The sequence below is a fragment of the Syzygium oleosum genome, unplaced genomic scaffold, assembly GCF_021117445.2.
Source record: "Syzygium oleosum isolate NSW1041296 unplaced genomic scaffold, Sole_v2.1 Sole_v2.01, whole genome shotgun sequence".
In the NCBI taxonomy this organism is placed as follows: Eukaryota; Viridiplantae; Streptophyta; class Magnoliopsida; order Myrtales; family Myrtaceae; genus Syzygium; species Syzygium oleosum.
Genome location: NW_026607485.1, coordinates 22928718 through 22955808, shown reverse-complemented (window position 1 = coordinate 22955808; position 27091 = coordinate 22928718). Strand labels below are relative to the sequence as shown.

Here is a 27091-nt window from a genome sequence, read left to right as displayed (position 1 = left end):
GGCCCGCGTTAAGCTTAATCTTAATAATCCATTAGCCTGAGAAATTTTAGGTCGCGACATTGCATAAGCTCTGCTTATATTGGTGTTTATCATTTTTTTTCTTAAGGTTTGCCCCGTCTATTGGTTTGTCTTAATAGCTTGTTTCAGTATTTAATAGCGACTCTTAATACAAGCACGTATCGTGATCATTCCACTAGCAATTTTTTAAAACTTTTCTTTCTTGTGAGAATCTTGTTAAACTAATTTATTTTATGGACGTTTATATAAGTTCTATTTGCCAGACGACCACCGGAGATACTTCATGGACCAACAAACAGCATTTGTCATCTTTGTGCTTGAATAGCTAAAACATACTCCTCATACATGTTTGGGCGGCATTATCTCCACTCCCTGTACGACTAAATCCACCTCATTTACGCTAAAAAGACAAAATAACCCCCAATCATTCAATTTCAAAGTGATGGCCCTATTTCTTCTTTTTTCTATTTCTTCCTATTCCTATATATATGATCTAGCTGCATATTTAAGAATTTTTTAATTTTGCTCTAACCATAATTAAGCATTTAACATGTTTTATTTTAGTGTATTAAGGAATTTATTTAGTGTATTCTTATATATTCCCATAACGTTTTACATGCTCCGTGTAAAAGTATCTCGCCAATAGTAAAAAGAGAAGACAAATTCTTTAATATAGTTAAAAACTTAAAAGTCTCTTTTTCATCATTGCTCTTATAAAAACTTATCTATTCCTTTTCTCTCTTTATCTCAAAAGCTCGCTTTCTTGATGATATTTTTTTATTGTTTAATTTCATTAGTCTAATGTGTGTGTATATGTCACGCCCCGAATCCCAACGGGCTCGCGACACCCCTTCGATAGCCGTATTGAGTGCGACATCCCAGGACGCGTCGACCCATACGAAACACACAAAGACGTATGCAAGCGGAAGCGAAATTTAAGCAACCCTGATGATAGTTAATGACAAGGGATAGCACTACAGCATTCACAAATACACAACATCAAAAGGGAACAGTGATTGGGTAGCCTACTTTACTATACAAAAGAGGGGCATCCAAAGATGAAACGAAGTATCAAATACCCTAGGTCACTCCCGGTTTCTGAACCGCACGTGACGACTATCCGTCACTCCAAATCTGAAAATGTTTAACAACGGGGATGAGATAAATCTCAATAAGTAGACAACCTAAATTCCACATAGGTCAATGCATACCCAGACGAGTCTCCACATGCAAAATAACAACCGACAAATAAAATCCACATGAACGTACTTACCTCTCCTCAAATCATGCGCCAACTCTGCATATTAGTCAATTCACATTAATGCAATAACACCCAATGTACATATCACTATCATTCGAGTGTCATACACAAATACATTCACCCAATTCAATTAAGCACATATCGCATGTGTGTCCAGCCACTTTCCGCGACCCGGGTCAACACTCCACATGTCAGCTCTTCGATCAATCCAGGCTTTGTCCCACATCAACACGCCTCAGGACCTTTCTCACGACCCGGGTCAACACCCCATAAGTCCTTTTTCACTTTCTCACGACCCGTGTAAACACGCCTCAAGTCAGCCCTCCGATCAATCCGGGTTTTGTCCCACGTCAACACGCCTCAGGATCTTTCTCACGACCCGGATCAACACCCCAAAGGTCCTTTCTCACAACCTGGGTCAACACCCTACAGGTTGGCAGCCCTCCGATCGATCTAGGCTTGTTCAAGCAAACACACACGCCACATAATTCAATCAATTCCCACGTCATTCACATAATCAAATCACGTCAAAATATACTCAATCGCCACTCATTCCAATCAATCCATGCGAGTACCAAATTCGTTCCTTAAGGCATCACAAGTTCGCCACATTGCACAACTAGCATTCTAACACATTTCAAGTGCCCCATTTCCAAGTCATAAACTCACTACAATAGCTCACAATTCCAGTATTCAAGCTGGACACAAACAGCCCACAAACCAACACGAATCATCCACTCTCGAGGATCGAAATTCACTCACAAGTGCCGCGACAATTCAGCCACACACGCGCCCACCATTTCATCACATTTGACTCACATTCCAAGCCATAAACTAACCAACATTAGTCCATCGAAATTTCAGTCGAACCAGCCATGCACAATCACCATTTAACCCTTAAAATCACCACAATTTAGTCTAAGAACTAGCCACATGCGATCCTCCAATTGGGCCCTAACTTAGCCAACCAATCTGCACTAAACGAACCCTAAACAAGTCCATGTAATACGCAAAGTACTAAGTAGGGTTTAGGGAGTCACTTACCTAAGTTTGGCCTAGAGAAAATCGGCAAAGGCCCCAAAATGACCGGGGGAACAATGGTGGCTCGGCGCGGGCTAGGGCGCAACAGGCATGGTGGCCGGCCACGGCTCAGCACGGCCCTCGGCCACGCCCGGGACTCTCGGCCACGGCCGAGCGAGTGGCCTAGGCGGACGGGCGACGGCTGGGCGACTCGGCCACGGGCAAGGGCAGCAGCCAAGCGGCCGGGACACGTGGGCAACGAGCTTGGCCACCGCCGGGCGAGCGGGCGGGCTGCTCGGCCGGCCACGTGGGCTAAGCGGCCGGGCGTGCTCGGGCGATCGGCCCGGCTTGCCGGCTGAGCCGGCTGGCCGGCTAGCTAGGCGGCATGGTGACGGCGACGAGCGACGGCGGCGGCGACGAGCCGCGGCGGCCCGGCGAGCTAGGCTCGCAGCGGCGACGAGTAGGCACGAGACAACGACGAGCCGCGGCGGCCCGGCGAGCCGGGCTCGCGGCGGCGACGGCCGGCGCGCGGCGGCGACGGGCGACGGCGACGGGCTCGGCCAAGGCACGAGCAATCCGGCCAAGGCAGCGGCTCGGCAACGGCGACGAGCGGTTGGGACAGAGGCGTGCGGCTGGGAGCAGGGGGGCGAGCCGACTGCATCGCAGGTGGCGGGGCGAGCGGCGGCGCAAGGCGGACGGCAGCGATGGGCTCGGCCGGGCGAGCTGGGCAAGCTGAGCGGTGACAAGCTCGGCCCGGCAAGCTGCGAGTTGATGGGCTAGCGAGTCGACGACGGTGACGACGTCCGGCGGCTCGGCAGCGACGGCGGGGGTGGTGGCTAATCAAGCGAGCGGCAACGCAAGGCAGACGGCGAGTGGCGGTCGGCGGTGAGCAGCAAGAGAGGGAACAGAAGCAGCGGCGCGGCGAAAGAGAAGAAGAAGAAGAAGAGAAGAAGAAGAAAGAAGAAAAGAAAAGAAAGAAAAAGGAGGAGAGAGAGAGAGAGAGAGAGAGAGAGGAGATGTTGCATGGGGGGAAGGGGGAAGGGACGTGCGGCAAGGGGAGGGGACGCAGCAGAGAGAGCGAGAGAAAGTCAACGCACTTTAGTGCGATCCGACGGTCCTCGTTTGAATTCGAAATCGATCCAACGGTCCACGAAAAACCCTAATTAATAAATTAGGAAATAGTTCAAAAGATATTAAATAAAACACACTATGAGGGAGATCTACTAGTCCAAATCCGCACTCGATCCAAATTTCACTTTTCCCTTATCCCGGGCAATATCGAGGCTGACCACAATAATATCGAAACCGTCCAATTAAATTTGTCACGAAACTCTGAGAAATTCGACACCAAAGTTCGGGCTCTAAATAACGGCCAAATTTGATCGAGTGCGATTCTAGCGAAGTCTCTAATTTAAAAATAACCCAAGAGTGATCAGTTCCGGGCAAGATTTAACTATAAGCGCATTGACGAAATACACATTTTATAAATCCCAAAAATGGGTCGAAATTCGGAATGTCACAATATATATATATCAAGTCTCTTTACCAACTATATTAAAAAATTTATCTTTTTTCCTTAATGCTGGTGAGATATTTTTTCACAAGCATGTAAGACATTATAAAAATATCTAGGAATATACTAAAAATATTATACATGACAAGACATCTCGATATCTTTTCATAGTATTAATTTTTGTAAATCCAAAATAATAAGATTACAATGGCATTTTAAAAAAATTTCTCATTTTGTGCAATGTTTTTATTTAATTAAAATTTTATCTTTAAAGTTTCACGTTGGAGAATATAATTGTAATTTTATTTTGGAAAATATTTTTAAAAAATTGCTTTATTGGATCATCCCATTGTCTGATAAGACATGAATCTATAAACAAATTATTGTGCCAAAAAATTGTCTATGTTAAATTATTTCTAGATTCTACTCAACCATTTATCCATAAATTTGATCGATAACATAGAAATGAACTAGGTTGTTTGGAGATTTCTCTTTTCGACAAAACTAATTATAATGGAACTAAAATCTAACAATATATACACGGGAAGTTTATCTTTTTGATAAGTAAATCCTACATAGAATCAGAAAAAATAAACAAAAAGGGTAAAGTAGTTAAATTTGGGGCAACCACTTTAAATTGAAATTGAATGATGGAGGGAAATTTTATATTTTTGGTAGATGTGGATTTAGTCATATGTTGAATGGAAACAACGCAACTCATCTTGCCAAATCCATCTTACCTAATGAAGCCAACCTTATTCCCCCTTAAATTGATTGGTCCACCATCCCTCTACATTCGTATTTCAACAGAAAAACAAAGGTTGCAAATATGAACTCGTCCATTAGACTTTTTGTGGTATTCATGCTCATTCATGCCCTCCTACAAGCTTGCGACGGATCTTTCTACTACGTTGAAAAATTCGATTTATGCTACATTGGAAGAATCGATGTCAAAATTTACAACTGCTTACCCGGAGGAGTAACGCTCACCGTTCATTGCAAATCCAAGGATGACGATCTCGGCATTCAGCAAATCCCTCCTGGTGGCATGTGGAAATTTCATTTCAAGTCCAATTTGTTCTGTAATACCCTCTTCTTTTGCAGCATGCAATGGCCCTGTCAATTTCACTATTTTGATATATATGATCAGAAAAGAGATCTTCATCAATGTGAAACGTGTAGGTGGTTGGTACAGCCTACCGGTCCATGTCTTAAGGACAAATCATGTGCAAACTGGAACTCCTAAAATTTCCTAGGGAAATTAAAAGGCAAAAGAACACTACAAGTGCCATAACTTGTGTACGGCGCTCACTTTAGTGCCATAACTTTTTTTTGGATCACTTTAGTGCTAAAATTTTTGAAAAACGATCACTTAAGTGCTAAAATTTTTGAAAAACGATCACTTAAGTGCCAACTCCGGTGCCGTACACAATTTTTCGCCGGAAATCTGACGTGGCATTTTTTTATTAATTTCTGAAGCTGACGTGGCTCGCCGGAGTCTCGCCGGAGATTGGCACTTAAGTGATCGTTTTTCAAAATTTTTAGCACTTAAATGTTCGTTTTTCAAAAATTTTAGCACTTAAGTGATCGTTTTTCAAAAATTTTAGCACTAAAGTGATCCAAAAAAAAGTTATGACACTTAAGTGATCGTTTTTCCTCCGACTTGGCACCAAAGTGATCCGAAAAAAAGTTATGGCACCAAAGTGAGCGCCATACACAAGTTATGGCACTTATAGTGTCCTTTTGCCGAAATTAAAATATCAGTTTGTACCAATCTAATATTTAGCTATCGATCATGTGCCTATGCCAGTTTGTACCAATCTAATATTTAGCTATGAATAAGATACTGCAAGCTCCTTTTTTGGATGAAATTAAAATAGTTGTTGGATATCTCTTCACGGTGTTGATATGTGAAGATGCCTTTTGTGTCTTCAATTGTTAACACTAGTGAACACTTAACAAGCATTAACAGGAATCTGAGAATGCTGCAGATAACAACTTGGTGCTACCAGATGGTAAACAAGGGCAGGGGGGTCCACTCTAAGTCCTATGTCGAACATGAAATGGCATAGGAAAATTAAGGAGGAAATGCTGACATTGCCATTTTTCCTCACAAACCGGATAAAGTGATTTATTCAGGAAAAAAAAACCACCAATCTAAACATAATTCCTATGAAAAATTTATTCATAGACGTGGTGTCTATAAATCAAGTCTATATAAAAAGCTAATCTGCACGATAGAGTGTGTTACAACGTCATGTTCCATTCTCAAGCTGGAAACCTTTAGGCTGCGTTTGGTCGCCCGGATTTCTAAACAGGATAGGATAGGATAAGAAATCCTGGGATTTCTTCATATCTTGTCCACTGTTTGGTGGACTACGGATTTAAAGTCAGATAGGATAATTTTTTTTTTTTGCTATTCACGGGTCCGGAGGAGTCAGTGAAGGAAAAAAAGCCAAGAAATTTTTTTGGTGAAAGCGCACAAGGTGTGGGGATGAAGATGACGGCGAGTGGAGCGTAAGGTTTCTGGAAAAATAGGCATTAGAAATCCTATCCGGGTCTATCCAACCCCCCCCCACCGGATTTTTTTATCCGGTCTATATCCGACATTATCCTATCCTTGACCACCACCAAACACAGGATAGGATAAAACATATCATATCCTGACTTTTATCCGGTCGACCAAACGCAGCCTTGGTTCATGGCGTCCTGCGAGTCTTATTTCTTGTGTAAATCCTTCTAATGGGGTCGCTTGAGTTCACGGCTGAGATGTGAATGTACTTTACAAGTCAACTCGTTTATTTAAGGATACATGTGTAGAGAAAATCACTAGACTAATTTTACCCTACATCACTAGTGTTAAAAAGAATTTTATATAAACAGCTCCACGCTTCATTAATCGGTGAAATTAGGGATTTTCAATCCTCAAATTAAGGGTAAAAATTTCTTCGCACTGGAGGTGTATGCTTTATTTTTTCAAAGCAAAATGTGGGGTCAACGAAAATATGTAAACTAACTCTTTGTACAGTCAGGATTATGTATTTTTTTTATATACGAATAAGTTCCATTAAATTGAAATTGAATACTATGGCACTTAAAATGTGTAAATTCTGAGGGATATGGGACAAGATACACTAAGGTCAGTTTACAATTATTACAGCTAGCTTTAACTACCGCCATTTTCGGTTGCTGAATGTTGCCAAGTATTTTAGAGAAGTGATGTGGAAAGCAAAAAAAATTACAGAACATAGGAGGAATTTTTATAGAAAAAAATGAAAAAAGGAATTTACATTATCAAAGCTGTTTAAAGTAGGAGATGGAGTTAAAACTATTGTGAAAAGAAAGGATCGAAAATTCTTCTGCACGGGTGATGGACCAGAGCCCAAGTAAGACTGGCCCAACAATTTGTTGTGTGGACTCAAGTTTAGTAGATTGAATCAATTACGATCGTGCATCTTATGGAATCTAACTTGATCGATGTGTGAAACCCACAAAACGGATGGTTGGGATGGATCCGGAGCACGGGGCTCGGATCTAGACAATACTAGCTGTTCCAAAGAGGTTCTTAACACGATATCCCGATCAAATGGTTAAGCCCCATCACGATCATACACTTTATGAAATTCATGTGGACCCCACACATTGTACCCACAAGATGAACGGCTGTGATCGATCCGGCCAGGTGCGCTTTGGGCACAAACGAAAATAGCTCCAATTCCAAAGCTCCAACGGTCTTGCCGGTAAATTCTTAATCCAGCTCATGTGAACGCTTTTCAAGCAAATCAACTTCCAAAAAGCACACACGGGACTAAAAGTAGATACTTGTTGACACCCGATTTTGCCAATCCGGCAAGTCATCTTTTCTTATAAAATATAAAAGGGCCAAAATAGTAGAAACAGCGAAAATCGACAAATTGGTAAATTAACAAATAATAAAAATTAGAAAGTTTGTTATTAAAAATAGTAGTATTAAAAAGAAATTTCCAGCCCTTCCCTTCATTTCTCGGACCAGCCCAACCATTTCCCTCACACCTCTCTCGGCTTGGCCCTTCTCCCATCCGGCCCAACCCAGCCCCACTCTCTTTTCTCTCTCGGCGCAGCTCCCTTTTCTTTCGGCCCGACCTTTTCTCCTACTCCCTCCGCCCAGCCTCTCCCTCTTCGCACTGGGGAGAGGAGCTTCTCGAAGGGGCGCTGAGATGGCGAGAGTTTCTCTCTCTCTCCAATCAATTCCTCACTCAGACTTGACAGAGGGGAGACGAGCGATGCAGACACATAAAGAAAAACAGAGGAGAGAACACGAAGGTTTGAGGTACTGGTAGGATTGTGTAAGACGGGACCACTCTAATTGGAAATCTTCGGATCGGGGATGCCGGTCCGAACCGACTATATATCTATATATTTAAAAATAAATAAAAATTTCTGAAGAAACAGTGAATACTGGGTGGATATCGGAAGCCCACATGGGACGGACGTTTCTGCCAGTAGTGTTTGGTCCTTTTTTTTCTCTAGGTTCCGTGCGACAAGGAAGACCGAAGGTAGAGCAAGAACATAGACATGACAACTGTGACTTGTTCCATTGATGCCGCGACCGGTCACGCCTTCGTGTGACTTTGGTCCTGCCGGACTAAGAGACCGGGAAGCCGCGAATCAAACCAACCCTCCTCCAGAGGCTCGTGTTTCTCGTAGACGTACCGTGGAGCTCGCTCTCCCCGACTGGCCGAGCGACCACCAGCCAGCCACTCCTCTCGAACCAGGTAAGCTTAAAGTCCTCTGTTCTGCCCCGCTTCGGCCGAACTCGGGGCCGAGACCTGTTCTTTTCCGGCCGTACATATGCCGGGTGTGATCGAGTCGTTATTTCGTGTCTTGCTTGCTTATTCTTTGTGGGTCTCGGTGCGAGTTCGAGTCCCAAAATAAGTTAATTCCCTGCTCTCGGTCGATGCCTACCACTTGTTTGATGAAAGGACCCTAAGGCAAGTCCGTGAGAATGTCCCCTGTTTTGCCGAAATCCTAAGGTGCATCAGTGCCTTGGTATACCTTTGTCTGATTCGTTAGTCATTGAGCATGTTTTTGTGCGAAGCTTTGGCTTGTTTGAGTGAATTGAGTTGTTTTTTTTTCCATGTTCTGATTATACCCATTATGAATGAATGGAGGTGTGTGTTCGTATGTGCCAGTTGTGCAAGTTGCTATGCTGATCTGGGAATCAACGAGTTGTAAAGATTCATGCTGAAGAGTGAAGAATGGTGTGGACACTTAAATTTTTGACGCCTCGTTTAGTCGTTTATTGCATATAGATTATTAGAAGCATATTTCCGCGGTGGATGGCTGTAAACTTAATTAGTGCCCATTATCTCTTTCATGTGGCTGGAAATAAGCCCGTTTAGTTGAGTTAAACCTAGCTTGCAGCATTATAAATGGACATTAAGGTCTTCACAAAGGGGAGGGCGCCACGCATTGAATACACGGCCACACTAAGGGAGAGAACGCCAGTGAGAGCAGAGAAAAAAAGCCCCTTCTTTTCCTTTGAAGGACCCGTGTCGCTGCCCTGTCTCTGCGACCGAACTTCATGCCTCTGCATCGCCACGTTTCTGATTTTCTAGTGTTTCTTCAAGTGTTCTCGATCGTCAACTAGCATCTCGAAGCGAATTTCGGCGGATTTCCAGGTGAGTTCCGAGAAGTTCCCAGCCGAGTCTCCTCTGTCCAGCGAGTTCCAAGCAACGCCGGCGAGCCCATTTGCAAACGTTCCAGCTCCGACGAAATTCCGGCACGCTTGTACCGGCAAAGCATTCCGTAGGCCATCTCAGCGCCTCGGGCGAGTTCACAGTCTCGACCAATCTCGTGTGGTCCAGTCCAGACGCAAAATCAGTCCCTCAGGTGCAAGGAGTCGCGAGTTCCAACAATTTCCTGCAGTGCCCTCTCACGTCCGCAAGCAACAACATCACCCACCACTCCCCGACCCAGGTTTGGAAGAATTTCAATAAAGTTCGATTCTTTCGCATTAAATTGCTGAGTTGGAGTTGGAGTGCAGGGCCGAAGAGAATAACCGAAGAAAAGTCAAAGAAAGCGTCCAAGTGGTGAAATCTAAAGGACGAAATCCTGGTCAAAGGAAAGAAGATCATTGAACGTGAAAGGAGTCTGGATCACGAGCCGAGCCGGCCTGATTCGAGCCATCGTTCTCCATGAGCCGTCGCCGATCCCAAAATCTGTCGAGAGTTCGAATTTGGAAATAAAATAAATCTAACGATCTCATCCTATATCAATTTGAATATTTAATTACTTAATTTGGTTGATGTCGTTATCTATAGTAGATTTTTGCTATATCTACGTGTATGTATGATATCCACAAAATTTAAAAAATAGGAGACTTTACCTTAACAACATGCTTGGACGAATTCGATCTCTAACTACGAGATATGATACTTGGCAGCACGGAAAATCTTTCATCCTATCAATGATCACTTTGATTTATCCGTTTTCAAATTTAAACGAGGTCACCTCGTCGGCCACTGGTGAGGCTCGCTCTCGTCGGCACGGGCGAGGTGGCCGACCTGCGGCGATGAGGTCATGGCAAGGTTCGATCTCACCATGGCTGGACACCCTCGCCATGGCTAACCTCCTCCGTGATGGCGAGGGCGAGCCTCACCAGTGGCCAACGAGATATCTCACCAGTGGCCGACGAGGTGACCTCGTTTAAATTTGAAAACGGATAAATCAAAGCGATCGGCCAAAGGAAGAAAGCGATCGGCCAGAGGAAGAAGGAAAAGACAAAAAAAAGGAAAGAGAAAGGGAAAAAAATTTAAAAAAATTTGAAAAAAATTATTTAAAAATTGCCATGTCAGTCGGACGGTCGCCATCGAGCGCCGGCCAGCCAAAATTGGCCGGATGAGCTGAATTTGCACAAATACAAAAGATTTAGGACTAAATTTGGTACAATTGCAATAGATTTAGGATTGTTTTGGTAATTTTTCCTCTCTTGCATGATGGTCGCAAAGATTTTAAACTCATTGAATTCGGGCATGTTTCCAGTTGCAAGATAAGGAAGCTGGCAATTATATCGCGCCTCACGGAATGACTCGAACTACCTCTCTAATAGGGCTTAACATTGGCGGTCCCTGTACACGAGAGATCGGAATAGACATGGGGAGTACCATATAATTTTTAATAGCCAAAGAACTCAAATAAGAAGATTAACTACCAAAGTAATAATTTTTCCAAATCAGGGATTTTTCTTCTCCAATGATGAGCACAGTTAAATATCATTATAGGGAAATTGTGGAGCGAAAGGTTCCCAATTCTTTCTGCTAGTTTGTGAATGCTCTTTAACAATGGTTCAAGTATATGTTGTAATTTGAGAAGGCAGATTAACATGACAAAGTGAAGTAGAGATACCAACTGCTGGGAGGAGAAGCTGGTGATGGACCGTGTCGTTTTCAATAGCAATTCGTCTAACTGCTATTAACACTGCAAAGTGATATCCCTTGCAAAGACATTTTCCATTTAGAAGTTTAGCTGGACCTATTTGAATTCATAACCATCTGTCATTTTACTCGTCCAAGTACAAAACCATATCCCGCGCAGTCACTCAAATATAATCGCCGTACTCTCTCTCTATCTCTTGCGCGCCCATGTGGTTATCATTTTCAGTGCACATGATAATGTACAACTGTATAGGTCAATTGTGCATGCAAGTGCAGAATCGATTGTATTTGCATGAGATGAGAGTGCCATTTTGGTCTTCAGTTGATGATGAGATCTCCCGCGTTTTCTGAATAATGCATATTGTGGAGTATTTCAGCGTGTCTGGTGATCTTCTATATAGTTCAAGACATGACCAAACGTTATGTCATTGAGACACATAGGAGCAATCTGTGACCGGATGCTTCAACAGAGCAAATGTCTTCACATTTCAGACCCTCCTAACATTTGAATGGATTTCCCGACATGGCAAATAATACAAGGGTGAGGCCGGCTACTCTTTTATCACCCAAGTCCCTTCTCATGTAGAATATCAACTCTTTACCTTCTCATCTGATCTGATGGAATCCACAGTAACAACAAGACTACAATATTGAATAGTGATCGCATTTGTTGTAGTTTCTCATCCCAATTCGGATCTCTGGTCCATTATATATTATTCCTCCTAAAATTTTCTGTGGAATGGAGTCGTCTATTCAAGCACCACTAGGAAATCTCAGCTCATTGTGGGCAATTCTCATCCAAAGCGGTTGTATTAAGCTCAGTCATGGTCCCTTATGTGCTTAACGATCCAACAAGGCAATCATCATCTAATCTCTCATGTATCATCTTGTGTTGAAGATTCTACATCTCAGGTATCATCATATGAATCACATGCCTATACCATCATGCGCTTACAATTTGTCCTCTCTTATAGTTTGCAGTCACAATGTGACTGGAACTTAGTATAAATACAGACGGCAAAGGAATGTAGTTTATACATCAACGTACTTTGCTAAGGTGAAGGATGCTGTGACTGTGAAGTGTCGATACGACTTAGTCGTTTCTTCCTGTATCTCCAAGCGACTTGGATGCGAGTTGCTGCAAGTCCTCTCCAGTATGGTGATACATACCTGCAACCAAGGCGTTTTTGTCACAATTGCATAATGCAAACATTTGTCTATGCCGTCCATGGAGGAGCAAATTACAAACTATGGGACCCAGTAGTTGTTCCTGCCTTTAGGTTCAAAAAGAGAACGTACACAGGAAACAGAGAGAATCCGAAACAGTAAACTTAGTTTCTATTTTTTTGCCAATAGTTTACCATATGCTCGATTACAGTAGTGCTAAATCATCTTTCAGGAAAGAGCGAGAACCTTATGGCTCCTTGAACTTTTGGATTGTGCAGGAATCTCGCATATAGTCTGGTGACCTCTTCAAGGTCTTCTGCTCGTAGTGCAAAGGCTTCAACATTTGTCACACATGTTACCGTCCTGTTACTCAGCAACCAGTTTCCAGGTGGTCTTATCTTTCGTCCATCTTCAATATCACAGATTTTGAAATGCTCTTAATATGTCCGGTCATTCAATAATTATAGACTATTCAGAAAGACTGCGATTTGTACCTTTGTTTACGGAAGAACTCTCAAGGCACCAAGCTAGAAGCTCTTCCCCGCATATATCTCCTTCACATAAACTTATAACCCCATCTTCTCCTCGGCTCTCAATTTTCCCGCGGACAATGAAAATCAAGTTTTCAACAAGAACGCCAGGGTGCAGGATCCTGCTTCCTTTGATGTATGTTTTTTGCCTTAACTTCTTGCAAATTGCATCTGTGATGTGATCCTCCATTACTGCAAATATTCGCACCTGCAACATAATACAACAGATATCGATATGTCTTGAGTTGAAACTTAGTCCAGGCTTATCATGGTAGCCAAAAATTTGATGTCTGGAATCCCGGGTAGCTTAAACTGTTTTTATTTTAAGTATTTCAGAGATCTCGAGTTCTGCACTTCCATTTGCATAGATGGTAATTATTGGCTGGACCCGGCAGAACAGACCACAGTCACGTCATATTTGAAAAATCCATTTTCCAAAGGATTAGAGCTTGTTCTCGGTAAAGGCAATCTTTGTGGGGATGTAGAGACAAGCCATAGAATCCTTAACCATGTCGTTCTTTCGGAGTTTCCACATTGAGCTGTCTCTGTGATGTGCATCTAGATGCCAATTAAAACTAAGACAAAAGCTTGGTAATGTTTACCAATAGAAACCAATAACCGACAAATGAGACCTTTAAAATAATTTCCGTTTAGCTATCCATCTGAGTACTTGATGACCTAAAAATTAAGACTGATCATCCATTTATTTAGTTAGCTAATTGAGCATATGCTACAAATAGCAGTAGTTAGCTTCCAAGGGAAGACCTATGACGGAAGCATAGCCAAAGATTCGCCCTGGGGGGGAGCTTTCGGTTTCAGAAGGCTGCACATGCTTGAAGAGAGAAGAAGCTGAAGTTAAAAAACACGGCTTTCATCTTCATTCAAAACAGCAGTGAACTTCAATTATTTCTTTGGCCCCAAAGTACGCTTATTCTAAGGTAATTGCAAAAACGAGAACTAATTTCTAAGGGTTTAAATTGCATTAAATTCCCCACTCGTTTCAACTCAGTTCAGGGGCTTACCCTTTTCACAAATTTGAAGAGATGGCGTCTTATATCTCTCTGAATATCTTCAGGAAAATCCTCGAGAAGCGTTTCTTCATTGACTCCTCTAGTGGCAGCCCAATGGAATCGCTCAGCTTGGCGTACTCTTCTGCATGATAGGAAACTCAGTCAATTGAAAAGGAGCCTCCCTAGAGAACATAATTAATATAGGCCAAAACAAAAAGAGAACATAATGGATATGACCAATATATCTAGATGTTTATCCACAATTAGGGGAAAATATCTGGATGCTCAGAACTACATTATATAACACCAGCACATGACTGGCTCAAGCAACAGCAAAAAATATGTCTAGTCCCTTCACATTAAAAGCTAGAAACTTATCAAAGATGTAACAGGACATTCATCGGGAAATTGACAAGCACAGAGGATGTATCAGTAAATAAAGAAAACAAATTCTCTAGGAACCAGTTCCAGAATGTATTATACAGAGAGATGCAGAAAACAATGATGATAAGCATTAGATGTAGAAAGAAAACAACACGGGCAGAGGACATATGTATGCTTGCGCGATCTCTTTGCTGATGACTCGTAGGACCCACGGTGTCAAATTTATTAACCGTCAACATGAAAATCAACCTAGTTGAAGCCCGCAAGTTACTGTTTTAAGCAAACCATCTTCTATTAGAGCTCATTTTACCAACCAATGCTTGTCCATCACATATGTTCAGTTAAACCCCGGCATCAAACTTCACAGAGAATCAAATTAGCTGCTCAAATCCCTTCTAGACTTAAACTTGGCTCAGAGTTCTCTAGCTAATTTCCAGAATTGCCATTGACCCCCAAGCTTCGGTCTTAACTATACGTATATTCACAAAACAAGGCAGAACTTCTATCTAAACACACTAAATGAAGAAAAAACCTCTCAGCTTCCAATCCAAAGAATCATACAGTACGGTCAATAAAATGAGAAAGCACAAAAACACTGACAGTATGCCTAAGCAGGCAGGTAGAGATGATAATTGAAATCCAATATCATATCAAACACTATGCACAATGCACAAGTTCTAATGACCCCATAGATTAACAATCTCATAGATGAAATGTCTCTTTTCTTCTACTATTTTCAATTCACTTATCATGACGCTTTCAGCTCATCATTCAGTATAAATTGGACAGAACCCTCTAATTCTGTCAACCCCACTGTGCAAGACGTTGTACGAAGTCATGTTTGCTTCTGAGAATCATAGCTATTAATCTTCACCACCATATTCAAGCAGCTAAAATGCCAACTGGATACTGGATAATGCAATTAATATGTCTCTACTTAGGAGAAGAAGTAAATGAGAAAGGTAGGAAGAAATGCCATATTTACCTTCTTAGGTTTTCAGGTAAGCATCTGTGACTCATCCAATGCTCAAGATCACGACGCCTTATTGGCAATTCCAACACCCTGGGAGGATTGGAAAAATATAAAAAGTCAGCTGTCAGTTTATATGTAAGATGTCCAACAACAAAAAGGTGCACTAATGGTCACTATGAACATTCTTAATCAGTATTGACCAAAAGAACAGACACATATTGGGAACAGAGGTAAATGGAAAGGTCTACATGCAGAGCACTAATAAGATTCATCACTCCCATTGCAGATGCTTTCGGATATGGTGTTTCGGTATGTTATTCCAAGAGATGTGGAGACTTTTTGAAGGACTAGACATAGCCTAGGATCGACCTTTTCTTTTCCCAAGTAATAGTACAAGTTACAATTGGCACATGCACATGAAACACCACAAGTATGTTTAGGCAAACTCCATTTCCATATGGTACTTAACCAATCTTGAGCCCAACCAGCTTAAAAGCATAACTTAGATCTGCTCATGAATTCTTGAAGCTAACCTTTACGAGCATTTGCTGCTGTCATAATGTCTGAATCATTAGAGCCACATCGGCTCAATGTTGCTTAAGATGGACAAATTACCAGAAGACCAATAACTTATATCCATGCATGCCAATAAGCTAAGAAACCATGACGAATACATATCCACCTAATACAATATTCACATAACTAAAGCATGAAATCTGAAAGCTGATACTAAAAGACTTGCATAAGAAATCTATAAAAAATTATTTATCATCTCAAATGATAGCATTGTTAAACTGTTTGTCTTAATAGTCATAAAACCATCACACATACACTTTAACATTAAAATTTTCGAAGATCGTCATTGTATCAACCAGATAATTTCGAATATTCTGCACAAACACAATGATAAAGATTAACGAACGGATCTGTCAATATAAAAAGATTGTCAAGGTGAGAGGTCACACCTAATTTTGAATATTCCAAGAGCCTGGAGGAAGTTCTGAATATTTCCAATAAGAAGAGCAAAGAGCAAGAGGCCCAATCCAGTAATGCCCAACGTAAACAGGACTTCCCAGACAAAGTAGCTTGGAGTTTGATTTCCCGCTAGAGTACTTATTTGCTTCAAATTTTATAGAAAATAAGTTCAATGTGAAAGAATTGTTTACAGATTGTATCTTCGCACGAAAGGATATCTAATGCATGATGTTATAGCAACACAAGAATGTTTTTCTGCAGGTCATATCGGTAAATGCAACCACGGAAATTGTGAAGAAAAACAATCAACAAGTTTAGGCTGAATATAGAGGATAACGAATCAGTACAAGGATTGTTCATTGCCCTCCCACCTTCAGGCATGGCAGAAATTGATTTACAGCTTTCCTAATTCAATATGTTGCCTCAACCATGCAATTTTAAGAGGAAAAGGATAAAGAGCAGGAAATACAGCGTAATGCCTCTTCCTTTGAATGCATTGCTAGGCTATTGTACGATAAATCATTTCCTCTGATGATAAATAAGCCGAATCTATAAGAAATGTACATAAGTACCTGGAATCCCCAGAACAACGAAAACACGTATCTCGTGACTATGCTTTCTTCTTGGGTAAGCAGAACGCTGTTTTGATAAATTCCATAAGCATACCCACCAGTGGCATCGAAACAAGCAGTAGCATTCGGATTTGTTAACCAGCTATTCCATAAAGTTTCATTTGTTTTGAATTCCTCAATTTTTTCTCCATGTCCACAATCCATAAATCTACACAGGTTTGGTTTGCATGCCTCCCGAAGACATTGATTAACCCTCTGGCAGAATGGAGAGAGAAAGAGAGAGAGATTAGTAGAAGAAAAGATTGCTCTTTGGAAAAATCTCACATTTGGTAACTAAGTTTTGGAGATACATTAACAGCAATAAAAAAGAAGATCGAAATGAAGAGCCCATTCTTATGTGTTTAGTTCAAAATCCCAGAAAAACAAGAAAGATGTATAGTATAAGGACTGTGGTTGTATAGTATAATCACATAAAATAACATGTGATTAGACATTGTGGCTAAATAATCATTTGCAGTACACAACCATGGATGTTGACCTTCTTCATATGACATCCTTATGTGAATAAATTTGATCAAAAAACTTGACTTCAAACTTAGCACTTTAGTAAGGCCATGCTTGTATGGTCATAACTTTGCTACGAAATGACATACTGTGCTTCCCAAGTACAGTGTATGACGCATATGAATTTTGGTGTGAGATTCCAGAGGCTTCAGCCTAAGCATGATGTGGAGCTGAGACGCTAGTATCATGTCATATATCACTCCAAGACCACATGGATGATTCATCTGAAAGGAGTAGTAAAGTCATGAAATTCGACAATGACACGACTAGAGAACTCTATCCCTAACATGGGCTTAGCTTTATTGTCCAGTGCAAATAATCACAATCTGAAACAGGTCCTGAACGAGTTCAACCCCACTGAGCATCTTACAGAAAGGATATACTCCCACAATCAAACAGAAAGGTGACAGAATTTAGCATTACCAGCTAAACAAAGAAGCATCGTGATGGTAATGAGTCTTTTAGCAAAAGTTCAGCGCACTATCCTTACTTTTCTGGGTTTGTAATACATAAGAACATATTAGGCAGAGAAAACAAATGATGCTGCCCACCTGTAGCCCAAGAAGGTACCAGCATGATCCAACGACATGGCCAGCTAACACAAACATGAGAAGATTGATGACAAAATTTGCCCATGCCGACTCAAAAATGATGCCAGTAGGAGACTGACCCGCAAGTAAGGGCAAAACTCTATATAATCTGGTAATGTACTGGACAAGAACGCCCGCGCATAAAAGATATTTTGCACAATTTGCTGCTGACGAACCCCTGAATGTTGATACAACTAGCAATATCAATATCTGCAACCAGTTGAGCAAGTAATTGATGATCAGAAGAGAGAAGTCATATCAACAGATGAAACTGGCAGATATTATACTCCACTAGGTGGAACATTTCTTTGACACCACCAGATGGGGTGGGGTCAATCATGTCACTGTATGTTATATAAATTCAGGATGTTAACACATAATACAAGTCAGTCTTGGAGAAAGACATTGAGTGGAGGCTTGGGGGAGAGCTCCTTAGAGAGTCTTGAAAGGGACAATCAATCCATTTACAAACATGTGATTACTTTGCAATAAGTAGAAGCAATAACATCTAGATTCTATAAAGGCAAATGACACTGCAGTGATCTGCCAGTAAATTTGTAATTGAAATACGAATCGACTTGGCAGCACATTCAATCCAATGCAAATTTGTTTCGAACTGCTGACCGCATATGGATCAAAGCATGCTAAAAATCAATATAATGCAGAAACAAATTAAGGTAGATGCATCAGAGAAATAAGGACTTACTTGCGGGAGTGAAAATGCAACAAAAAGATCTATGAAGAAGTATCCTCGCAGATAATTCAGAGCGATTCTTTTTGGATGGTCAACTAAATCTCCAGCACCAACCACTCTAGTCTCAGGAGCTATGTAAGCTAACCTAAACTGCAGGAAATTGACAAAGAAAGCAATCATCAAGGACTGAAAGGCAGCCTTGAAAGCTCCTAATATGACAACATTGCACCTTAGTTTCATTTCTTCCTGAAGAAGTAAGGCATAATAGAAGTTAAGCATCAAGTGAAATACCAACCCGACACATTTATGATAGTTACATAAATAAAGTGCTGAATATGGTATGTAAAATTTGGTTTGTGTAGTAGATCGACTGACAAAGAGCGAGAGGCAAGAACTTTCTATCTCATAGAAGTGTGTTCTGAAGCTCTTTCAACGCAGTTTTTTTAAGTGAAAGTTCAGTAAGTCTTTCCAAAAGTTAAACTCTGATGATTACAAAAGTCAAAATATACACCAAGTAAAATCCCATCTAATCGACTACTAGTCATAAGCAACATCAACTGACTCATCTTTTTTCAAGGAAAGTGAGTACCCCGTTTCCATTAAGAATGTATCAAGGGACAGGGACATCACACCAATAGAAAAGCCATTCAGTACAGACGGTTTCTATCAACTCTACTAATTTGGGAAGTATGGACCTGAGGATTTCCGAATTTATTAAGTCCAGAACATTTAGGTTTAACCAGCCACTCTGAAGAATTGAGTCTTTATTTCTGAATGCAAAAACCTCTAGCAAATATTTAGATCATCCAAAGAACTTGCATGACAGATAGAACCATGCGTCTCCTTTCTTTTTTTCTGCTCTTTTTCACACATAAGAAGATGAATGCCTACAAGGTGAGTTCCTTGGTAATACTTGTGTTTTTCTAAGCTTGATGATGCTCAAGTACAGGAACTTTTGAGAAGCTGTTACGAGAAGTTTGTGGCCAAACTTATGCATCAGCTATGTAGTCAAATTTTCCACACATTACAATTCACTTTGTCCAAGACGACAATATGTATTGATTGACGTGAGTATAACAGTGGATGCAGTTGAATAAAAAATTTACTTTTGAGTACTCACATTGGGAACAGCAGAACATTCATATAATACCGTGTAGGCACCCTCAGAATAACACGTTTTTTACTTGAAGCATTCAAAAGTTCTTACTGGGAACAAAAACCTAAATTGGATTTAATGAGTAAGAAAATCAATAAAAGGATACTGTTAAAATCACCAACGAGAAAAGGAAACAATCCAATAAGTTGGTGAAAAGCAGCCTACCTGAAGAAGAATGTGCAATAGGTATATGAGGTCCATCATGCTTCGGAAAACAACGATTGTTTTTGTCATGGGCCTGCTTAAAATTATACACATATTTTCCTGCATTCAAGGATGGATAAGTGAAGGGAAGTAATTGTGTGCAAACCAAAAAGCTTATGATGGTTGTTTGAATCTGCAAAAGAAAAGTTACGAGAGCAATAAAGTACAAGCACAAAAGCCAAAATGCAAATGAACCAGAAATTTGAGGGGACATACGATCAATGACATTTTTTTGCAGAAAGTCGCAATATGGATAATGAATTTGATCAGGACTTTCTCAAAAGTAGTTAAAATGGGTTCGGGCATATTATATTTTCTTCACTAATGCAAACGGATGCCAACCTAAACAGGTTTGATGACTTTGGGAAAATATATTCAAATAAAGGTCATGGTTAAGAGGAGACAAATTTGGTTGATTAGATCAGCCTTGGCCAAAGGAGATTTAACTTATTGTACCAAGGTAAAATTCTGAGAATCAGAAGTGAAGTGTGACAGCATCAGGTTATAGAGAAAGATAAACCTAAAGAATGGGTTGGAGTTTGGAGGCCTACATGTTCATCAAACCACGATTAAGAAGCTTAATCTGTAAAGTGAAGAATATCTGAAAAATTAACATGACAGTAAAAACTTGTTAAGTAGGAGAATAAATTTAACCTGAAATAGGTGGTCTATAGCAGTGTGAAAAAATGGGAAGAATTTCAACTTCACTTTGGGACTATTTAGGAATTCGAGGAAAAAACAAACATAGGAAGAACTGTATGGACTCCATCACCAATACTTTTTAAGCCATTTGAACTTGAGAATGCTAGAAAGCCAGCAGGAGTATAAGCAACTGAGCCATACCTTTTGAACAGAAAGCAAGAAGAAGAACAATGGGTCTATAAAGAGGGCCACCACGCAAGAAATGACAAAAAATTTATTCCACCACCAGACAACTCGAGCATGAGGATTCATAACGCCAGGAATGTGGGCATTGACATAAGAGAAGAACCTCCTTGCCCAACCTTTGGCATCCCCATAAAGAGCATTGTGAAACTGCAAGTAAAAGTTAAGCAGAGAAGCTCTTCACTTAGAAGTTGTAAATTCAGAAATCCTCCTATCAGATAAAGCATAATGCATATAAAATGTGCTCAAAAAAATCTTTGAAATACTAGTGAAGTCAATCTCCGATCTTCATTGTACCTCTTGAAACCATCGTCGCCAGAACTACCAAGTCCGACACTGTTAAAAGTTATGCTTACTGCTTATAGATAGAGTCATTAATTACCTCCGTGATACTGCGACCAACTTATCTGAAATCTTAGGCAGAGTTTACTTTGGCCTTAAGCCAAATCAAAAGGCTCTTCATGAATTTTCAGCCAATAAAGAAAATAGAGTCTGAGGTCGGCAAGTATAGATGTACTCTAACACATTCATAACTAGACAGGAGACATCTAATGAAAAGAGAGAGCAAAGAAAAAGGTTAATCCGTTTCATTGGTAGATAGTTTCATTAGAATGACAATTAATAGCTTGTAAATGAACCGAAGTCAATAATAAAATCACAAATAAGTAGCTAAAATGGTGATCATATGACTGCCTCAAATAATACTCCGTTGAAAACTATTACTAGGAAAAACAATGTCCGGTTCCTGACAACAGCAAAAAAATTCAGCCAAAAATGAAATGACAGCAGTAACATGAAAAAGCAAATAGGTTAAGTAATCGCAGAATATAGTAAAACCAAAAAATTGCTAAGCAAGAAGTGACTGTGATCAGAAAGTGGGAAGATAAAACTGACAATTTCCAGCATTCAGTATCATAGGCCTCCGCATTCTCATAATTAGTGTTAGATATATTGTATATATTAGGTCATATTATATATCTTATCGTTGTATGTATTTACGCTTATACCCTTCCTTGTATCTATATATATTGGCATTGTGCCTAATGAGAAATCTATTCCAATTCTCTAAACCTATCATGGTATCAGAGCTAGGGTTTTTCTTCACTGTGGCCGTCCAATGTTGTCTTCATCGCGCCGACTTCACGATCCGTCCGACATCTTCATCGTGATCCGATCTCCTTCGATTTTGTCTCGATCGATCTGGTCTACTTTGTCTTTCGCCTAGTTCTCGCGATCGACCTCAAGTTTTGTCTTCTTCACTCATATATCTTCTTGCTTCCGCTTTTGATTTATCAATCTTAGAATCATGGCTAATAGTAGTGATCGCATTGATGTTAAGTTGGATGGTTCCAATTATATTATTTGGAAACCCTATGTGATGGCTGCTCTATCGTGATTTATATGAGCATGTTGATGGTACTCGTCCTTGTCCTACATCTTTGTCCGATACTACTGAGCCTAGACATAGTGCTAATCAAATTGCTCAACGTCAATCTGAAATTAAGTCTTGGCATGTTGCTGATCGAAAAGCATGGGCAATTTTATTTGGTTCTATTAGCCCTGATCTTCGCTCCCAATTTTCTCAAATTGTTGGTGCGAAACAATTGTGGGATCAAATTGCTTAGATGTATACACAAACAGGTTCTATCCGTATTTATCAGCTTATGCAGGAAGTTCGTCGTGCCACCCAGGGTACACGATCTGTTCGTGATTTTTATAATTAGATGACATCTCTTTGGTCACAACTTGATGTGTTGGATCATCCAACATGTCCCATGTGTGCTGGTTGCACTGCTTGTGCTGCATATAAGCTTGAAGATCAGAACAAGTATCGTCTCTACAAATTCTCGATGCAACTCTCACCAAATTTTGAGGGAGTTCGTAGTCAGATTCTCTATCGTTATCCTGCTCCATCTCTTTCTGATGCAATCAAGGAACTTCAGACCGAGAAAACTAGACGATGAATTCTTGGTGCTCCTCTATCTCTAGATCCCTCTGCAGTACTTGTCACCGCACAGCTTATTTTCCAGTCCAGTTCCTCTCAGCGTGGTTCCCAGCATCGCTCATCTCAGTGTACCTCTTCTCAGCGAGGTTCACGTTTTTTTTGTAACTACTGTAAACAAAATGGACATTCTGAGGATCGATGTTTTCAGAAGTTGCGTGATCTTTCTGATGGATCCTCACGCTCAGTTGCACCTGTCCCTGCTCCATCCGTGGACCGTGCCACTTCATCCTCATCTTCGGATGATCGTCTTGCTGCTATTGAGGCTTAGCTTTCTAGTTTAGCTCAGCTTCATCTTGGTTCTTCTGGTGCATCTTCCTCCATTGCTACTGCAGCTGTTGTGCAATCCCCAGGTGATAATTCCTCCTGGATTCTTGACTCTTGTGCTGCTCACCATATGACTGCCTCTGCTCAGCATCTCACTCAACAGACTGCACTTAAAAATCCAGAAGGGTTCTTTACAGCTGATGGATCCTCTCTTGCTACTACTATGCATGGCCACCTTATTATCCCTAGCAGTTTTTATGTGCCTAATGTGTTGCATATACCGAATTTAGCTCTTAATCTTTTATCTGTTGGGCAACTTGCTGATATGGGTTATATTGTGACATTTGCCGCTGATTCTTGTGTTGTGCAGGATCATACGAGTGGCCGGACAATTGGCAGGGGTAGCAGATATGGAGGATTGTATACGACGCGGCATCTTCAGCTTCCCTCACCTCAACCTGTTCTTGCCATCCTCGACCTTGACCGTTGACACCAACGTCTGGGTCATATATCTACATCTCGTTTGTCTTTTCTGCGTCAGCAGGGTGTACTTGGGCCTGTTTCATCATCTGTTATGCGTCCTTGTACTAGTTGCCCTTCATCTAAACAATCTACACCTCCTTTTCCTGTTAGCTCTTTTGTTTCTAATGCCTGTTTTGATTTAGTACATTCAGATGTTTTGGGTCTTGCCCCCCTACATTTCTAGAAGTGGTTTTAAGTATTATGTATCGTTTATCAATGATTATTCTCATTATACGTGGATTTATTTCATGGGTTCTCGTGATGAATTTCTCTCTATCTATAAAAATTTTACAGTCATGATTTCTACTCAATTCTCTAAAACTATTAAAGTCTTTCGTTCTGATTCGAGTAGGGAGTATCTCTCTACAGCTTTTCGTTCTTTCTTAACTTCTCAGGGAACCCTACCTCAGTTGTCATGTCCTGATGTTCCTGCTCAAAATGGTCTTGCTAAGCGAAAACACCATCATATTCTGAATACTACTCATGCTCTTATGTTGTCTAATTCTGTTCCCCCTGAATTTTGGGCTGAAGCACTCTCTACTATAGTCTATCTCATAAATCGATTTCCTTCTCTTGTCCTCTCTAAAGCCACCCCTCACCAACGTCTCTTCTCGAAACCACCCACTTATCACCACCTTCGTGTTTTTGGTTGTACGTGTTATGTACTTCTTTCTTCTCATGAGCACACCAAACTCTCCGCCAAGTCAGTTCGGTATGCTTTCTTAGCCTGCAGCACAAAACATAAAGGCTACAGTTGTTATGATCCCTCTTCACGAAGTATCCGTATCTCTCGTAGTGTTCAGTTCTTTGAGCACCTACCATTCTTTTCCGTCTCTTCTAATTCCTCACAGTCATCTCCATTTGTTTTTATGGATTTTCCTCTTGATTCACCTCATAATCCTCCTCTTATGTCTTCTCTATCTGACCCAGTGTCACCACATTCTCCAATTATGCCTCCTCCTACGTCTACTTCACCTACCACTCCGACGCCTCTTGACGATTCTCGCCCACCATCCCCTCGACGGAATCCTCCGCGGAATCGTCGTCCACCGGATAGGTACGTAGTGGCTACGAGTTATTCTGATGAGTTTGGTTCTTTTATGGCTGCTGTCCACACTTTGCAGGAACCATCACATTATCGTATGGCAGTACATCATGCCGAGTGGCATGACGCTATGTCTAAGGAGTTGTATGCTCTTGAGCGCACTGATACGTGGGACCTTATGCCTCTTCCACCAAGGAAGTCTTTGATATCTTGTCGCTGGATCTACAAAATAAAGACTCGCTATGATGGTAATATTGAGCAATATAAAGCGTGTCTCGTCGCACGTGGTTTTGATCAGGAGTATGGGATTGATTATGAGGAGACCTTTGCTCCTATTGCCACAATGACTTCTGTTCGCACTCTTCTTGCAGTAGCTTCTATTCATAATTGGTCTCTATTTCAGCTTAATGTGAAGAATGTTTTTCTTCATAGGGCCATTCAGTAGGAATTTTATATGCAGCCACCTCCTGGTCTTGCTCATTCTCTCGGTCAAGTTTGTCATTTTTGTCGGGCCCTTTATGGTCTCAAACAGGCTCCTCAAGCTTGGTTTGAGCATTTTGCAAATGTTGTTTGGTCAGCTGGTTTTATTCAGAGTGAAAATGATCATGCTATGTTTACTCACACTTCTCCTGCTAGTTGTACTATTCTGCTTATCTATGTTGATGATATAATTATTACTCGAGATGAATCTGCTCGTATTGCTTATACTAAGCAACATCTTCACTGTCAATTTGCTATGAAGTATCTGGGTTTCTTACGTAATTTTCTCGATATTGAGGTTGCTCGTAGTCGACGTGGTATTCTTCTCTCCCAGCAAAAGTACATCGCTGACATTCTCACTCGTGCTAAGTTATCTGATAATCGTCCGCGACTACTCCTGTTAAACTTCATTTACAGCTTCGTCCGAAGATGGTAAGCCTCTGTCTAATGTCACTTGCTACCGGGCTCTTGTTGGCAGTCTTGTCTATCTTACGACCACTCGTCCTTATATCGCCCATACTGTTCATCTTGTCAGTCAGTTTGTGGCGACTCCTCGCATAGTTCATTATGCTGTTATACTCTGGATTCTCCGATATCTTCGTGGTACTATGACACACTCTGTTTTTCTCCCATCGACTTCCTCACTTGCTCTTCGTGCTTACTCTGATACTAAATGGGCGGCGGATGTTACTGATCGCAAGTCCATCACTAGATTTTGTGTTTTTCTAGGTGATTCTCTTATTTCTTAGCATGCCAAGAAGCAGCCCATTGTGTCTCGCTCCTCTACTAAGTTTGAGTATCGTGCTATGGCCGACACTACAGTTGAGATTATTTGGCTTCATCGTCTTCTTGCTAATATGGGTGTTGCCTCCTCTGCTCCCATTCCTTTTCACTGCGACAACAAGAGTGCTATTCACATTGCTACAAATCTGGTCTTTCATGAGCATACCACGCACATCGACATCGATTATCACATCACGCGTCATCAGCTTCAGTCACGCGTCATTTCTCTCCCTTTTGTAGCCTCTGCAACTCAACTTGCCAATTTCTTAACCAAATCTCTTATATCTCAACGTTTTGCTGCTCTTCTTTCCAAACTATCTTTGGTTGACCCACCTTGAGTTTGAGGGGGGTGTTAGATATATTATATATATTAGGTTATATTGTATATCTTAGGGTTGTATATATTTACGCTTACACCCTTCCTTGTATCTATATATATTGGCCTTGTGCCTGATGAGAAATTTATTCAAATTCTCTAAACCTATCAATAAGGACCTAAGCAAACAAAGCAAAAGGCACCGCAATTATAGTATTTACCTTGGGATCAAACATACTTGAACTTTTGAAATTCGTTTGTTGTGCTCTTTTATAGTAATTTGAGGGGCAAGTTGTACAGTAAGGGTCATTGCATATCTGCAGTTTCCCAGACCTCAGTGAATGCTCATTTTTAGCAGCGTAGTGGTCATCAGAGGAGTCGATGCGATCCTTTATACCAAAAGAAGGCAATTTTTCTTTCATATATTGAGGCTCCGCTACCTTGCTTCCAGGAAAACTGTGGTTACGCCTGAAGGTCTTTTCAGGTCCATGACTGCTGTATAAAGGGCCACTCATTTGTGAGAAAGGCGTCCTCTTTTCACTCCTTAGAGGTCCAGTATAACCTACTAGATTAGGTATATTTTCATGCGATTCCATGGAGCTCATAGGGATGGAAATGGATGCACTCCGGGTCCTAGATGCAAATGACTGAAGTCGAGAAGTGTTAGAATCATCTGATAATTGGTGTTGCATCTCCAATAGCATTGGTACTTTATCTCTTTCGTTATCAGCCATTTTGCATGGTA

The 27091-nt window shown here is 41.0% G+C and overlaps 1 pseudogene; it reads right to left on the bottom strand.

The window, feature by feature from the left end:
• The window catches only part of LOC115676237 (probable cyclic nucleotide-gated ion channel 20, chloroplastic), a 72435-nt pseudogene extending 45344 nt beyond the window's left edge, over positions 1–27091 (bottom strand).